The sequence below is a fragment of the Plecotus auritus genome (assembly GCF_963455305.1).
Source record: "Plecotus auritus genome assembly, chromosome: 5".
In the NCBI taxonomy this organism is placed as follows: domain Eukaryota; kingdom Metazoa; phylum Chordata; class Mammalia; order Chiroptera; family Vespertilionidae; genus Plecotus; species Plecotus auritus.
The window spans coordinates 112,982,989-113,001,963 of record NC_137776.1 but is presented as its reverse complement, the minus strand read 5'-3'; the positions used below and the strand labels follow the sequence as shown (position 1 = coordinate 113,001,963).

At 33.7% G+C, this 18,975-nt stretch overlaps 1 pseudogene across 1 annotated transcript in view; it reads left to right on the top strand.

The window, feature by feature from the left end:
- LOC308248298 (large ribosomal subunit protein uL30-like) overlaps positions 1-18,975 on the top strand; it is a 151,479-nt pseudogene that overhangs the window by 121,248 nt on the left and 11,256 nt on the right. The gene's annotated exons all lie outside the window — the stretch shown is intronic.

Below are 18,975 nucleotides of genomic sequence, written 5' to 3'. Positions count from 1 at the left end.
AGGAATTTCTATTAGTGTTAATAACCAAGGAAGGAATACTATGGGTGCAAATAAGATAAGTCGTTCTTAGCTAATTCTATAGAATGTCTTTAATTTTCAGTCTAGTAGTCAGGATGTCTGCTTTTCAGTTTGAAATAGTTGTTTAAAATACAATGTTGGTTTGGCCAAGTCCAAAGGTTTTATTGCTCGGCTTAAATGTTCCAAAGGTTTGAAGAGTAAGATATGCAAAGTGATTCATCTGGGATGGTGACTCTGACTCCACTTTGGTGAGGCTCCGCTTGTATTATTTTTCACAGATGAGTGGGTATAAAATGTCCTTGACAACCAGTAGTTGGGATTTGTCATTGAAACCAGACATGGGAGGGCCTATTTGTCTACATGATGTCTTCTAACTCCTGAACATTTTGGCTTTCGTGTGTTCAATTCCAAAGAACCAACTATGAGTATGCACTTCTCACAGGAAACTAAGGTTTTCCTGTCCTAGGTCACACCGTGTGGGCTGACACACTGCTTCTTTCCTAATGAAAGAGTTTTGTTGATGTGCAGAGCTCTCAAGGGGTTTAAGCAAGTTAGAAATGAAACAGTTAACTTTAAAAATAGTTCAGTGAGAAGCCATGTAGTAGAGAGAGACCTGGGGCAACTTGAAACTGCTCAGGGAGGACGTTTAGCTGCTCTTTGGGGAGAAACTTTAGCTGCCTCAATCTGGGTGAGAATCTAAAATTACTACTTTACATCCTCAACTTCACGCCCCAAGAGAGTACTAAGCCCTATGTTTTGACAGCTCTTCTAATATCTACAATCCATGACTCTTAAAATGCATATATGCCCATTACTAAGTTTATTCAAGAAACTATAGATATCTGTACTTAATACTAACCACTCATTTCAGAGAAAATTCAACTAAAAGTAGGAAAATAGTTACTAATACGTTGAGACATGACATCTGAGGGTAGCAAAGTGGGAGGAGCCTCAAGTCTTTGAACAGCATGGAGATACAATGACAGTCTTTCTCAAACTTACAAAGACTCTTGTTATTTGCACATTATCCAAAGGCATTCTTTTCCTTAAAAACTCAGGAGTCTCTCTACAGCAGCACTTCACTAATCACATAGAAAGCATGGGCATATATGCAGAATAAATTCATATACTCAGCCTGAAGGAAATTCCCACTGATGCACTTATGAAAGACAAGCAGTTTGAAGAACATCATTGCAATTGAGAGCAACTATTACTTATCCTGTGTGAATGCGTTGGACAGTAATGACAGGAGAAATGTGTTATGCTTATTGCAGGAGGGTTGTGCAAATTTAAGTTAACAATATTCTAACAAAATTCCTCTAAATCTAAATCCTGTTATGCAAATGCAAACTCTTTTAATAAGTAAGCAACACCAGTGGAAAAGAAAACAAAAGAATACTTTAAAAATAAAAATTGAATGGGATGAAATTTAAAATTAAACCAACTCCATATATTCACTTTTATCCTTGAAGGAAATGGATTTTAGCTACAGGATGACATATTTACCTTGAATTAAAAAGTAACCCTTCGTAGGTTGTCTAAAATAGCCTAACTGAATTTTTTAAGAGAAGGGAAATAATAGGATGAAGGCCTTCAAAACAGTGATAATTTCACCGTGGCTGGTTTGGCTCAATGGATAGAGTGTTGGCCCATGGACTGAAGGGTCTTGGTTTTGATTCTGTCAAGGGCAATATCCCCATTGCAGGCTGGATCCCAGGCCCTGATCAAGTGTAAGATGTATTTATTTTTAACTTTAAAATAGAAGATTCTTCACTAAGAACACCAAACGCCTTGTTTATAAGAGTGACAATTTATGAGTGTTCTCACTATTAGAACAATATCCATTTGGTATATTTTGCATATCCTCTCCTCAGCCTTATCTCCCTATTCTATTATTTGAAGTTGTATTTAGCTATTCACATCTTTGTATAAAGAAGCAGTTATATGCATATTTTTCATTTTAGAAAAATTTATCTGAGTATTTTTGTCTCATTATTTGATTATAAAATTATCCCCAAAATCATTATTTTTCATTGTTAGAATTTAAATTTTTCTAACTTAAATTTTCTATAGTGGATATATGGATTCTCATTTCTGTGCTTCAATTTTATTTTAAGTCTACTTTTTAAAATTATACATATTAAAAATCTGTATCACATATGCCTCAGGCCCGAATGTCTCTTGATATGAAAATATTGTCTTTATTCTCTTTTTAAATAGATTTGAATTGTGAACTATATACCAAAAAAGTTTTGTTAATATATTTTAGCAAGAGTTTAATTACCTAGCAAAGAATTACCTCATAATGACTCATGGTGTGGGGCTTTCAATCTAGTCACAGTCTAAGTGATCATCATCCCTGTAGAAAACTAATGAAATATTAAGTACATATTAATACCAATGTATAAACATAAAATCAAAGTTATATTCGTAACATATATTTGTGAAAATTAATGGATATATAATCAGAAAATCACTTAATTTTACAAAGATTATCTATGAAATGTAGATTCTAATAGAAAACTGGTCTTAAATTATATCTAGTTAAATATCCTTGTTTGAGGGCTGAAAAGAGAGCACAAAATTATAAAACTTCTACCATTTAAATCTTACATTGCTTTAAAGAAAATAAAAACCTGATCTACATAACCTTAAATAAAAGAATATTTATTGGCTTGTGGAAAGTAAAACATCCAAGGACGTGTTAACATCAGTGACCTTGACTCATAGCCCACCCAATGATTTCATCAAATCCCTGTTTCATTAGTTTGTTTCCATTTCTCATTTCTCATGAATGCTGTACCAATTGAGGTTCAGTCTTTATGTGTTAAAATATTGAAGCTTCTCTACCCCTCCATTCCTTCAATGGGAAAATGGGAAACGAGTTAGCAGCTCTGTACCATATTTACAGTAAGTCTCATTTATTCTTCTCAGTGGCCTAGCTATGAAGTAATCATGATAGCCTGGAGAAATCAGTTTGCTTAGGTTTGATTCATGTGCTCTAATTTACAAACTGTGGTACAAATCTTATTTAACAGAAAGGTTGTTTGGAGGAGAGGAATTCAGATGACTTCCCTGATGGATATCAGATCCAAATGACTCAAAGGATAGTGAGTCTATGGAATGGCAAAAATCACATATGTCTACTACAAAAAAAAAAAAAAAAAAAAGAGAGAGAGAGAGGCTTCATGTTAAATATAAAGCATTTCTGTTCTAGTTACCATGGCTGATAGACTGTGTGAACAAAAAACCCTGTCATGGGACTGCCCTTAGGGAAGTCTAGCAACAACATTCATATGTTTTACTGACATAGAGTTCATGCTGAAAAATATCGCTTTTTTAATTAACTCATTGTCAATCCTTAGTGAAGGTCATATTTATGCTACCTTTTCCAAATTTGCTTGCCACTAACTTAGACAGGTGCCTTTGCCGAAAAAATTCTTAACAGTGCTTGTGAGTTGAAATTATAGATCAAATATAATACAGAGGACAGTCTGTTTCAAGAAATCTTCTATTCCATGCACTTATTTAAAGAAAACTGACTTTGTTTATCTTACAATTTGCTCCAAATATCTTACGTCTTTATTTAAAAAAATGTATATATACTAGCTTTTTTAAAAAAATGTATATATACTACCCTCACAAATGTCCCATTGTTTATCCAGAGTATAGATATAATTGAATAGCCCCGTTAAACTAGACCTCTGAAGTAAAAAATATTCATATGTTGTATTTTTTGAAAAAAAGAAGTGTAGCCTGCGAGTAATTTTCCCAAATAGAAGCACATGGAATCTTTATCGAGTCATAATGAAATTGCTCCTATTTGCTGATAATACTCTACAGGCTTTATAAGGTCAGCAAAAAGAAATCATTTCATAATAAAACCCGATGACCAAAAGTACCTATTAAGCATACATTTCTTATGAAAGCCAAGACACTTATTTTCTCAGAAATATCTTCAAACCAATATATTGTACATAATGTTTTACACATTTATGATTGGACTTTCAAATATATCAGTTGCAACACATCTATTGCTATTTTTCAACTTGTAAACCTGGCCATTTATTTCTACTCTTCCTTTCTCTTAGTGTGGTTTCTTACCCAAAATAAAATAAACTTACAATCCAAATTAGATGAGATACCTTAGTATCCTTTTTATAAAACCATCTCAGGGACATATAGCATTTTTAATCAAACCATGTCAAAACATTCTTTATTAATCACTAGAGGCCTGATGCATGAAATTCTGCATGGGTAGGGTCCCTAGGCCTGGCCAGCGATCAGGGCCGATCTGTGGGGTGACCGGCAGAGCAATCGGGGCACCCACTCACACCTGCCTTGGCCTGGCACCACCCGCTCACCTGCTCCACCATCCCGCCATGGTCCCACTCTCGTTGGGGCCCATCAGGGGCTGGCAGTGCCTCCACTGCTGCCCACCGCCAGTGCCGTGTTGCCGATGCCCACCATGTTCTGCGCTGCACCCTGGTGGTCAGTGCACGTCATAGTGAGCGGTTGAACTCCCAACCTCCTGATCGAAGTCCCGGTCAAATTCCCGGTCGAGGGAACAATTTGCATATTAGACTTTTATTATATAGGATAAAAGCCTAAGTGACCATCCAACTGTCTGACCAGCCAACCAGTAGCTATGACGTGTATTAACCACCAGGGGGAAGACGCTCAACGCAGGAACTGCTGAGCTGCGGTGACTTGGCAGCTGTGTTCTCAGGTGAAGCACCCAGAACCAGAGAGGAGGGAGCCCGATTCCGGGGTGTGTCACCCAAGAACCACCCTCTTGCAATCCGGGACCCCTTGGGGGATGTCAGAGAGCCGATTTTGGCCTGATCCCCGCAGGCCAGGCCAAGGGACCCCACCTGATGGAGGGACCCCACTCATTCCGCAGACACCCTTCCAGCACCGGCACTGACCCAGGTGTGGCCATCCAGGGAGGGGCTATGGGAGGTTGGTTCCAGGGCATGTCTGGCCTGTCTCTCCCAATCCCGCCCCACCAACCATCTTCTAATTAATTCCCTTTCAATGTGCACAAATCCATGCACCAGGCCTCTAGTTATTAAATAGCATTAGTGAGAAACAAGTTATGATTTAAGTTTAAAAGTATATATATATATATATAATGTTTTTAATGTCTAAATATACACACACTCATGTCATGTATACATATTACATAAATAAAACAAATAATCAGGAAGTATGTTTAGTTACATAGAAATAAAGGGGGAAACAACATATATTTATATATGATTTAACACATTGCAGATGATCATGAGAACTCTTGCTTCACATTACACAGTGTTTTACAAAGTATCATACTTTAAAAAGATATTAGCTTGTAAGATCATGTAATAAATAAATTCAAAATGCAATGAGTATTAAATTTTAAAGCATGCCTTTAATATTTATGTAAAACCTTTTTTGTACTCATTCAATAGAAACTTATCTGGCCACTGGGTAAATCTAGCAATAAAACTACTGGTCCGCAATGTGTTAAGTGATTTAAAAAAACTTATTTAGATAGCATTGTTATGGGAATGATAGTGTAAAAGATGACAAAAATTTTTAAAAATGTAATTTCCTGTATTTAAATTAAATATTATATTAGTAATATTTACTAATTTACACAGTATACATATTGAACAAATGTACCACAAATAGTTCAGGAAAGAAGACAGAAACTATTCTAAGTATTTCATGATGGGAGAATTTAATGCAAAGAAAAAGTTTCATATGATGGAAGGACTTAAAAGGAAAGCCAGAGATGAGCAATGGCAGCAGCACCTACCATTCTTAAAGCAGGAGACTCGGCAGAAGTTACTAGACACAAAAGCAGGGCCATAGCATAAGACCTGGGCCCTGGCATGAATGGCTGTGATCATGGCCTAATGAGCCACAGCGAGTGAAGACCAGAACAGAAACCTGGTTATTTTTCTCTCCCCTTGCCCTTTTATCTTTGGTAAGTGCCTTCTATTGGCTGGATCTATCCAGCAAACAGAAATGTACTGAGAGAATGTCATCCGTAATAGAAAGCAGAGTGGGAGAAGGTCAAGTGCAGAGCAATTAAGCATAATAAATGTCTATTTTTTGGGGGGAAATGATGAGCCATTTCTAGATATCAAGGACAACCTGGGATTTGGACAAAAGAATAAAAGTTCCTTTAAACTGTATTATTCAAATTCTTTTTTGCAGTAACTTACTACTCAGTTGACTTTGCTTCAAGACAGCATATTGTGGGTATGGGAAGCAACAAACTATTGTATCAAAAATCTTGGTTGGAAGCTCAATTCTAAAAGTATTTCTATTTTGAAAACATATTTCACTCCTGACCATATTCCATGAAAAAGTTCTCTTTTCTATTTCTATATATTTTAATATAATACATACATTAGTCTATTCCAATGAAAGGGCATGTTGAGAACATAGAATTATACAGTGTCTACTTCACCAATACATTTTAATAACTTTTAGAAATAAATTAATCATTGACAATGAAATAACTATAAGTAGAAAATTGGCAGGGCAAATGCTCAATAAATATTTTGGAGTAAATAACTGGATAAATTTATAAGCTCTAGAGTGGTTAATCCAAATAAAACAGATCAAGAACCCTTAACTGGAAGAGCAAGTGTTAACAGGCCTAGGATTTTTTTCTCATTTTTTTCATTTCTTAGGTATAAAAAAGTAATACTGAAAATCCTCAAGATAATTTACTTCAATTGAATCTGGGTGAGCTAAAAGTGAATGAGGATGAAGCAACCCAGAGAGAACTTAAATGCATTACTATTTTCTGGCTTTTTACAAAAGAGTATCCAGGAGCTAACATAAGGAGTAGTTGTGAAATACTTATCATATAAAAAAAGGAATACATTAAAATTTAAATATTTAACATTATTTTTAAAAGTAAATTATGTGGATAATGTTCACCCTAGCAACTGCATTTCTGTGATGTAGTGTCTTTCTTTATTGACTGTATTATCAATTCACAAAACTCTTCTAAGACTCCCTTTGTCAGATTGGTTTTTATTACACTTTAGAGCTCTTCATTAAGAAGTTCATTGTCCAAAATGATATTCATATATAATGAAAGAACTTCCCAATCATGTCCTTTGAATAGCTAAGTTCACACACAAAGGCAGTTTCTTCTGTAGCTGATGGAACAGAGCTAGTATTTAAGCTAATGAGGGTATTATCATTTTGACACAAAAACGCTGTTAGCAATTTCCTCTTCAGGAACATCTAATGAATTTCCACAATGTTAGTCAAAATCTATGAAAGGTAGAGAAGTCTATCAAAAATCACATCACATGGTAAGAGACAATAAAATAAAGATAATAGTAAATAGATAACAATCAGATATGTAGCATATATACCCTCAAGAAGTTTGTGGTTCAGCATTTTATTTTAAACTGAAGAGCCAAATACAGATCAATCAAACTCATGTGTAAATTAATTCTTTAAGACATTAACAGGTGATAAAAAACTTTTTGCCACAATAAAAATGTACTATGTATATATATGCTGACTGATAAGCTGCTACCAGCTACATGTGGCTATTGCGCACTTAAATTGTGGTTGGTGAAACTCAGCAACTGGATTTTAAATTTCATTTAATATTAACTAATTTAAATTTAAAACTAAGTAGTCACATATGTTTAGTGGCTACCATATTGAACAGTTCAGTTATTAGAAAGAACTTGATATCAAGAAGATTTATGAGTTATCAAAAGGGTATTTCTCACTTAATATATGACTAGCAAACATGTAACCACTCTGACTGGCACAATTATGACAGACATTGCCAAAACAGCCTGGCACTCTGTCCATTACTTTCCATACACCTCAGAAATCTTTTTTTAAATTATTTTTTAACACAATGCTCAAAATAGTTAGAAAGAATCAATTGTCACCAGCCTACTACATAAAATAAAATTTCCATTTCTATTATGACAGCCTTCTAAAATAAAATGTGTATCACAGTGGCAATAAGGTAGTGATACTGATTCTTGGAAATGTTGAGAAACTGCTTGGAATGACATGTCTCTGACTTTATAAACCGGAACTTGCTTTTAGGCTAGAGAAAGCAAATACAACAGGAAAGATAATAAGAGAAAATAATAACAATTAAGTGGAAAAAAGTTATAGTGGTTTTTAATATAATAAGTTGTGTTTCTGAGAAGGGAAAAGATGTGAAAAATTTTATCTAGATGAGATTGTAAAAAAGTACAATGAATTGAAGGGAAGAAAGCTGTCATTAACTATATACAATATATTTTTCAGCATATTTAAAGAGACTGTAAATACTAGTATAATCATTAATAAGAGATAAGAGGGAATTTCCATCCTAGGAACAATTAAATAACTATTATATATATATATATATATATATATATATATATATATATATATATATATATACAGGGTGTGGCAAAAGTAAGTTTAAAGTTGTATGTATGCAAAATAATATAGTAATTAATAAATAATAATACAAGAATACTGTTTCATATACTCACAACTGTAAACCTTCTTTTGCCCCACCCTGTATAAATCTCAAAAAATGGGCCAAAAAAATGCCTAAAGGATAGTGAAATATTACTGGTTCATGAAATGTTTAAGCTACAATCTAACAGTTTACCCAGAGCTAGGAGCAGTCCAAGTTCTGATCAGCCAGAGTAATAGAATTTGAGAATACCTGGGGATTAAGTAAAAAATCACAGAAAGATCACATCTTCAGTGATGAGCAAAGTTTGCCTTAAATAAATTATATTCTAGACTCAATCTATAAAAATGTTTAAACTACCCAGAAAAAGATCAAGGGTTGCCAAAGCAAACTAACTGCTGGCCAGATGAACAAAAACAGATCCAGAGACAGAGAAGCATCGATCAGGCTGTCAGGCCTCAGAGGGAAGGTAGGGGCGGATGGGGGGAAAGGAGAGAGATCAACCAAAAGAGTTGTATGCATGCATATGGGCATGACCAATGGACACAGACAAGCGGGTGGGGGGGGGATAAGGACACATATGTAATACCTTAATCAATAAAGAAAATAAAAAAGTACCACCACACACTTTAACAAAAATCTAAGACACATGGATTTCTAAAAATTAAAAAAACAATTACTCTTCATAATAGCATTTTTAAAATGAAATATTTTAATAAATAAAAATATATGTACAATATCTGTATGTTGAAAACTTCAAAACATTAAGACAATTTATTAAAGATATAGTAGAGAACTAAAAACAGTGTTCAAGGATTGGAAGACAGAATTTTAAGATGTTATTTCTCTGCTCTTTAATTTATAGATTGACTGAAATCTTCATCAATATAACAGTAAGGTTTTTTTTTAATAGATATTGATGATCTGATTTCAAAAGTTATATGAAAAATCAAAGAAGCTAGAATAGCCAAGACAACTCCGAAAAGAAAACCAACGTCAGCGAGGGCTCAAACTGCCCACTATAGTAATTAAGGATCAAGGAAGTATGGTTCTCACAAAAGGAGAGACAGATCCAGGGGCCAGAGCACAGAAGCCAGAAATAAACCCACCACCCACCCAAAAATGTCCATTGTTTTTTCTTAAAGTTGCAAAGGCAATGCACGAAGAAACTGATTCTTTGCTTCAGATGTTACTGGAACATTTGGATTTCCATATACCAAAATAATAAACCATGACAGGTACCTCATGCTTTACACAAAAATGAACTCAAAATTGATCATAGACCTAAATGTAAAATTTAAATTATAGGTTATCTTGAAGAAGCCCTGGAAGAAAATATATGTGACCTTAGGCTTTGAGAAGATAAACTGGGCACTTCAAAATTTAAAACCTTTGCTTTGTGAAACTGATTGTTAAGAGAATTAAAGATAAGCCAGCAGGTAGAAAAAAAATATTTGTTAATCACACATGTGATAAAGGACTTTTGTCTAAATTTCAATAGCTCTTAAAATGGAACAATATGTATAAACTAAAAAATGGACAATAGATCTGAAGAGACACTCTATCAAATAATTTATACAGATGCACATAAATATATGAGAAGTTGCTTAATGTCATTTGCCATTAGAAAAATTCAATTAAAACAACAATGAGATACTACTATAAATTGATTAGAATACACAATATTAAAATCACTAGGAATGCAGTGTTTTGGCAGAATGCAAAGAATTGAACTCTCAGTTATTGCTGGTTGGGAATGAAAAATGATATAGTTTCCTTAGATAATCATTTGGCAGTTTCTTATAAAGTTAATCATTTACTTGCTTTAAGAATCAGAAATTTAACTCCCAGATATTTACCCAAGAGAACAAAAAATATATCAATATATGTGCACACAAGTCTGTATTTGAATATTTATAACAATTTAATTTATAATCTAGAATATGCCCCAATCTGTAAATAGCCCAAATCTGCATTGACTGGTGAATGGATAACCATAATATCATGCTATGTTTATAAAACGAATAGCATATATGTTTATATATAGGAATGTGCTACTGATGTATTCAGGATAAACACCAGCATTACATGCTATATAAATGCAGCTACACTCAAAATATTGCATACTGTAGAATTTAATATAACTGATTTTACCTAAAAACAGACAATAGAGATAAAAAGGTGTTGAACTGAATCACTAATGCACTGCTACTGGCGATGTAAATTAGTGTATCTGCTCGGTACTATCATTTGGCAGTGTCTACCAAAGTTGAACACAAGCATACCTATGAACCAGTAATTTTATAACTAGGTATATACTAGTAATCAACAGAAATGGATACATATATGCACAAAAACCTTCACAAATGAAACAAATTAGTAGTATCAGTCCCAGTAGCCCTAGGTTGCAAACTACTGAAATGTGTATCGGGAACAGAAAATCGCTTCTTGGTTTTGGGTAATAACGTTGCTTGATTTGCCTGTCTCCTGGATGATTTTGCTTTGGATAATTCATCAAATTGAGTTACAAGACAACATAAATTCAACTACCTTGTAAGTTTCTTACAATTGTTTTTATTTTCATTTCTGTTTTTCTAAGTGCCTAGTGCTTGGTACAAAATGAAAGCATGATACAGCTTGGAATAATAAACTAATGACTGCATGAAACAAAGTAGGAAGGAAAGTAGGAAGGAAGGGAGAAAGGGAGGGGTGAAAAGAGAGAAGGGAGGGAAAAGAAAGAAGAAAGAAGAGAAAGAAAGAGACTTTCAGACAAAATAATCTTGTTAGAGGATTTAAGATACTTTTTAACATCAGAGTCAAAAGTAAATGTTTATTCAATAAAAACTGCCTTTCTGGTCTAGAGTATGCTCAGAATTTATTCTAAAGAATAACATTACTTTTTAAGTCAAAATGAATTGCATTATTACCAATATTAGTCATTTCAGCACACTAATTTACATTCTAATAAATGTTTATATATATAACTAAAAATCTGAAATAGCTGCTAACCAATTTTTATGTATCTGTATTTCTTTAGGCCTTGAGTCATTTATATAATTGCTCGCCTTTAGCTAGCACTTCATTCAAAAATAATTTCCAGGTATTAACATTTAATCAACAATATGATTTTCTATATATAAAATCATTAATGTCAGCCCAGTTAATATTTTTGAATACCAATTGTGCTTTTCCCGCTCAGATAAATGCAATGGATTTTCTTTTCTGTAGGCAGTTCCAGGAAATAACAGTGGCGGTGTGAATGAAATTAGCTGATTGAATTTGAAGCTGCCTAGCAAAGATTCTGTTCCACTTAAAAAAGGTGGAAATGGAGGTAATGGTTTCATGCAATATTTATGAAATGCAGACAAAATATCTTTCGGATGTGCTTTGTGTCCTCCTTTAAAATAATTGTGATGGGTTCGGGAAGCTTCTATAAAGCCTATAGATAAGAATAGAAGTCTTAATTTTAAATCCAAAAATTCTTCAGTTACCTGCAATCATTATTACTATTTTTAGTATCTTCAAGAGTAAATTTGTATTTTCTATATTGTATCTGACTGCATAGCTAGCATTTTATTTCATCCCTTTTGCCGAGACATAAGATAGGATAAAAATTGTAAATTAAGTAGCTAATAAATTTTACTTTTTTTTTACTGATTAGTAATCACTTGCAACATGGTTATTTTCCATAAAAATAAATAAACTCTATGAAGCTAAAATAATGTGTTAACCAAACTAATACGCAATTTATTATATTCCTTCTTATAGACAGCCAGCAATGTAATGTTATATGAAAGGATTTTCTTGTTGTGCTGATTTTTATTAACTGTGATGTAACATTGTCAGATTTCTATAAAATTGCTTTATATTTTTTCCTCCAATTTTTAAGACTGTAAGGTCAGGAAGGATTGATTTTCTCAATTTTTCCACTTATTAATAATGCCATAGATATTTGATATTTAAATTTTGAACCCTAAAGTATTAAATTTCAAATAAGTAATATAATTATATATATAAATGATAGTATAACATATATAAACTATTATAATATCTTAACATAACATCTATATTAAGTAATGAAGAATTATTGCATACATTTACTGCAAATGGCCTCTAACTACTCATGTCTTTGTCATAGTCAACTTTTTTAATTTCCCCTTTGACGTTTCCAAAGAAGTGACAATATTTTTACATGGCATTTATGAGAATGATGGAGAAGTGATTTTATGTGCCCAGGGAAAAACTTGGAAATATTTTATACTCCAGGAAAAAGAAAGCATGCATAAGGCACTTTTGGATATGGTAGTAATTGCCACTGATGTATTGAACTAACTTCACAATTATTATATTATGCTAATTATATAATTAAATCTTGTGCTAATTATATAATTAAATTTATTATGCTGATTACATAATTGCATAATACCTTTGAAGTACTTAAAAGCAAAATTATTTTTCATGATATTCATGCTTGTCTAGGGATAGAATATCATTTGAGCCTTGAATCCTGCAAAAAAAAAAAAGTCTTTTTATTTTAGACTTGGAAAACATTTGCTTGGATTTTAGTTACATATAATACTGATTCCTGAAAACCCAGGTGTTCTTCCATGTGTCTTAACTCCATTGCAGTTAGGTAGAGCCACGTGATTATTTCTGGTCAAGGTCAGTGAACAGAAGTGGAATTTGTCACTTTGGAGCAATGATGCTTTAAGACCCTTAAGCTCTCTATTCCTCTCTCTAGTGACCTGGAAACCTATGTTCCTTAAAGTGCACCTACTGTGACCTTCAGTGTGTGGTGTAGCTAATTTCTAGTCTTCAGTCGTTCTCTTCTGTGTAAGAATGAACAAAAGTTACGTTTTGGGAGTTGTGAGCAGGCTGTGATGATGCAAACCAGTTTATTCTTATGTTGTTATTTCTTAATTATTGTATTATTTTCCATATGAACAACTCTAAACCTACTTTTGCCTCACCTTGTATTGTTGTTGCATCTAACCTTAATAATCTAAATCAAAATTAAAAATCAGTGATCTCTCTTACAAACATACACAAACACATCACCTGCTCAAATTCTTCTGACAATTTGTCAATAATCTTGTACAATATTCATAGAAAAATGGAACCCAATGCTTATGTTATAAACTATTCCACAGTCCCCCCCCCCCTCCCCGAAGTGTCTTATGTTTCCAAAACTTTGGAGGAATATATTTAATTGCTTTAACAATAGAGAAGAAGAGAGGTTAACTTTGACACTCATCAGTGTTTTTCTATCTCTGCCTCTCAGCACTGCATTTCTCTGTGTGTTAGCTTGCTTTTCTCCAACTGCTAATGGACTTCCTTCATTGAGAGGAGAGAGGTGGGTGGATGTGACACCATTGTGATTAGCTAGTTATTAATAATAGGAAAGAAGCAAAGGGGAGGCCAAACAGTATAGGCATGTCATTTGGGCAGCTTTACCAGGAAGTTACAAAATCACTCTCCTCAAAGATCATAGGCCTATTCCCTGCTAAATTCTGGGGGAAGGAATCCAACTAAGGAAAAATAGACACATGTCCAGTAAAATTGGGGTGACTAGCGAAGGTACTTGCCTGTGCATCAAACCTAGGTAGAGAGGTCATTGGCCAGTATGGGTGCAGCCACTACAAGCCCATGAAAATCTGGGAATACATAAGCCCCGAAACAAAAGAATTCCCCCTCTTGTTGCCCTTGACTCTTGTCTCATGGGGCTCTCTCATTCCTGCTTTCTTGTATTTGCCCCTGTGGCCCATGGCCATGCAAACCCCACACAAAACTAACTAATGGACTACAGCAGGAAACGCAAGACATGCCCTATTGGACTGGTTCCAACATGGAAATAAAACTCGGGCCCTAGATGGTTTGCCTCGGTAGTTAGAGCCTCAGCCTGTGGACTGAGGGCTCCAGGGCTTGATTCCTGCCAAGGGCACATGCCCAGATTTCGGGCTTGATCCCCAGTAGGGGGCGTGCAGGAAGCAGCCGATCAATGATTCTTTCTCATCATTGGTGTTTCCATCTCTCTCTCCCTCTCCCTTCTTCTCTGAAAAACAAACAAACAAACAAACAAAAATCCCCAAACCAACTCTGAACACTGAGTCTGATTTTGGCTCCACTGAAACCCCACCCAGCTATACTTCTTGTGTGACTGGACTAAGGGAAATGGGAGTTTGGAAACCAGGAGTATAATTCCATGGACATAAAGCTTTCTACTATACCTCGTCCTCCCGTGGGGACCTCTGAAAATTCTTATTCCAGTGGTACCCCAAGAATCCCACCTCAGGGCTGCTCCTGCTAAGAGATAATTAACACTCATACTTAAGCTTAACTTTTCTGATACATTTGAATGCACTCTGTGAGTTTAAAAAAAGAAATGAGAAAACATTGTTGGTATTCTAGTACGTGTGGGAAGGAAAAATAAAGAGGTTGATTTTTAATAGTGCTTTATATTTTTTAAGGTAGCATGAATTACTTTAATAATAGGAATGGGTGTTTATTGTTTACATTAAAATTATTATTTACATTTTCAGGTGTTCATGTTTTATCTGTTGATCTGGTTGGACAAAGTGAAGAATATAATTGAGTTAATCAATAAAATAAGGGTGATTCCTTGTGTGAATTTGGGGTTGTCCTGACTAATGTAGTAACCTGGATGCATTTGATAACTGCTGGTGGAACATTCAAAGTCTAAGTCAATTACCAAGATTTTTCTGAGGATTCAGAGGAATCTATTGTATTGAGATTGGAAATAATTATTACCACCATGAATATATCTACAAATTAGGTATTTCATATTTTAATACAAATGTTTATAAATAAGTACAGAATTACTATACCTAAACTGTTGCTTCTTTTCAAACTTTTCAATGAATAATATGCTAAAATTAAAATGTCAGAGCTTCTATAGGGAAATGTATGGAATTATTGTGAATATAAATCAAGAATTTTTTGATTGATATACAGGAGCTAAAGAAATCCAGTCTGTTACTTAGAAATGTATTAACATTATTCCCATATACTGATAGCAAAATGTGTGTCAAAAGTTACCATCAACCATTGATGTAGTGTATCTTGTTATGATGAAAAGCATAAATCATAAATCTGCTGATGAAGTATTAACATTATTCAAGAAGTGATTAGTCAATTTCAATGTTAACGAGGTGTTCACAATTGCGCATTTCTTATCCTCTATTTTGTCTTGACCAAACTTTAGTAAGGTTTTTCTCATGCCCACAGGTCTTCAAGTTTAAGGTTTTCCCTAAGTCTGAGCAAATACTAAAATAAGGAATGTGCCTTTAATGAGCTTATTCCTGAAATTGACTGACCATAAGGAGATGCATCTCCTGTCAAACCACACAGACTATGTTTTCTGCTTACTCTCTCTCCTTTGGCTGACTTCCTCTTAACTTATTTATATCTATGACAGAAATGCAATTTTTAGTTTAATTTGAGATACTTGCAATTTCTGAGTTAGGAGTATTCATCCTACCCAATTGTCTTATTGTATGAAGTCTCAACTTATATGGATTTATTTTTATTGGAAAAAAATAGCTGTAGCAATGATAAGCATCCAATAGTGTATTATCTTACACAGGACTTAAAAAATAATGGTGCCTTAGCCAGTTTGGCTCAGTGGATAGAGCGCCGGCCTTTGGACTGAAGGGTCCCAGGTTCAATTCTAGCCAAGGACACATGCCCGGGTTGCAGGCTTGATCCCCAGTAGGGGGCGTGCAGGAGGCAGCCAATCAATGATTCTCTTTCATCATTAATGTTTCTGTCTCTCCCTCTTTCTTCCTCTCTGAAATCATAAAGAAATATTTTTTTAAAATAATGGTATTTTTAAATTGGCTATACTCATTTTTTATGTCATGGTTTATTATACATATGCTAAGTAGTACTCTGGTTTCATTAAATGCAGTTCACAAACAATTTAATGGCTACTTTCATATCATTATAAATAGAGACTCACAAAGAATACCATTTAATTTAAAACATGGGTGGATTTGGAGGATTTATTTCCTTAAGTCAAAGATGTGTCTGACATTATTTTAATGGCTATATCAAATTCAGTTAAAAGTTGAATTTGAAAAGAAAGTAATTCATTTTGCAGTGATAATGTGCACATAAAGTTCGATAGCGAACCATGTTGTGGTAAATAAAAAAGCATACTCAATTATGAAACATGAAATAAAACTGCAGCTGTTAAAATTCGCACATTCACACACTTTAAGCAAAGTCAGCGGAGGTTGTGTAGAGCTTTGAGGGCCATTTTGTCTCTGCATCAACTCCCAACTGCTCAGCCCTGCTGCTGTACAATGGGTGCAGCCACCAGTAGTGCATACATGAAAGAGCATGGAGATATTTCAGTAAAAATGGATTTTTGTGTGTAGAAATTTGAACTTTACATAACTGTATATGTGTCACAAATATTACTCTTATTTTTTCAACCGTGTAAATATGCAAACCTTATTATTAGCTCCTTGGTTTCTCTAAATCAGTTGGCAGGCCAGATTTCATATGGAGGCCTAGTTTTCTGACTCTTGTTTTAGGAAAAAAAAAAGGAAGTACAGAATTTCTGCGATGCAGCTATTATTACAAATATATTTTAAGAAACAAACCAGCATAGCACTGTTCACTATTTTTCTTTGAAAAGTATCTGAGCCTTCATAGGATTACAGTATCAATCAGTGTCCTGCAGTTTGGTTGCCAGATAAAATAATTTCAGATAAAAATCAAATAAATATTAATTATATATGAACCTAATATTGCATAGGTCATATTTACAGTAAAATTAAAATCTAAGTGAGTCTCTTTTTCTCCCTCTTAAATCTAGCAAGCTTACTTAAAACAATATTTAACTTTAATGCAGTTGTATTCTCTACATTCTGATTGAGTCTTACTCAAAGTCATTTGAAAGTTCTCAAAATTTTGGATGGATGAACTGCAAAAACATTTTCAGTAATGGAAGATTTTAAATGTATTTTTATTATTGTAAACAAGACATGCAAATAGGAGGTCATTAGTATTTATCCCTATAATAGCAAACTAGGAACTGTAATAATTTGAACATCTACAATTAAACTTGGAAATAATCTTTTACTGAAGTTTCTATGTTGTTAAATATATTTTTATTGATTTCAGAGAGGAAGGGAGAGGGGAGAGAGATAGAAACATCAATGATGAGAGGAAATCATTGATTGGCTGCCTCCTGTACACCCTCTACTGGGGATGAAGCCCACAACCCTGGCATGTGCCCTTGACCAGAATTGGACACGGGCCCTTCAGTCTGTGGGCTGATGCTCTATCCACTGAACCAAACCAGCTGAGCTGAAGTTTCTGTTTTTAATTGGACATTTATATTCTGTATTCAAATGAAATAAACCTGAAAAAACCACCCTATGATTTGGAGCATTTAATTTTGTTATAAAATCAAAATTCTTATAGAGACAAATTATATGATGAGTTTTGACTTATAACTATGTATCATCAAGAAAAATGTTCAGCATAGAGGCAAAACCCAGTAACAGTTTAAATATTTAGACTAAAATATTTATACATTTCAGTATATTCTTTAGAGGATCATCTATATATTAGAATTTGTTGTGAATTTACTGGTACCTGAACATTTATGAAAAAAGATAAAGTATTTTCTCAAAAGTATAATGGTCTACAAATAAAATTAACTTTAAGTGTCAACAGTTTTAAGTTTAAGAACCATACAAAGATACGTTGAAAACCATTGTGGATAGGACTATGGCAACACTAACATTAGCAGACTATATTGAAAGGAAATACATTGTTTTCTGATAATGTCAGCACAAAACTCTGACATACTTTACTAAGAATCTGAAAACAAATACACAAATATATGTAACAAGAATAATTATTCTGTTTATGTCATGTTTAATATTTATAAAATTAATATTAAATTATTTAAATTATCCTTAAGTTACTTACATATTTTTTATTTTATGATCAATTTGCATGTTGGATTCACATGTCCATCCTAACCTTTATCATATATGCAAATTCCATGTAATCTTTACCTTTTCTGTGATGATAATCTTGATCAAGGCTGACAGTTCCTTCTCAGTACCATCCTGTCCAGAATATGCATTGTATTTATGTATCGGCTTGCCAGTCACTTCCACTAGATTCTTGAGAACAGAGGATATATTTTATTCTAATTTTATTTCTATCTCCTAAATACCATATGTATTCCTTTTAATATGTGTTCACTGAATTAAACTTGAATCTAGAAAGGAAATTATTTAGGCTTACAATTTCATTGTAAGTTTATTTATTGCTTAAACTTCAGATTGAGGTAACACATATTTGGTTTTGGTGCAATAACAAGCCCACATACATTAGATATATTTTTCTTGCATTCTCCTACATTAAAAAAATTAAAAATTGTGGTTGTCAGAAATGGCTGTATAGCTGGAGATATTCTTCATAGCCCTCCTCAGGCCCAGGCATTAGAAAATACCATATAC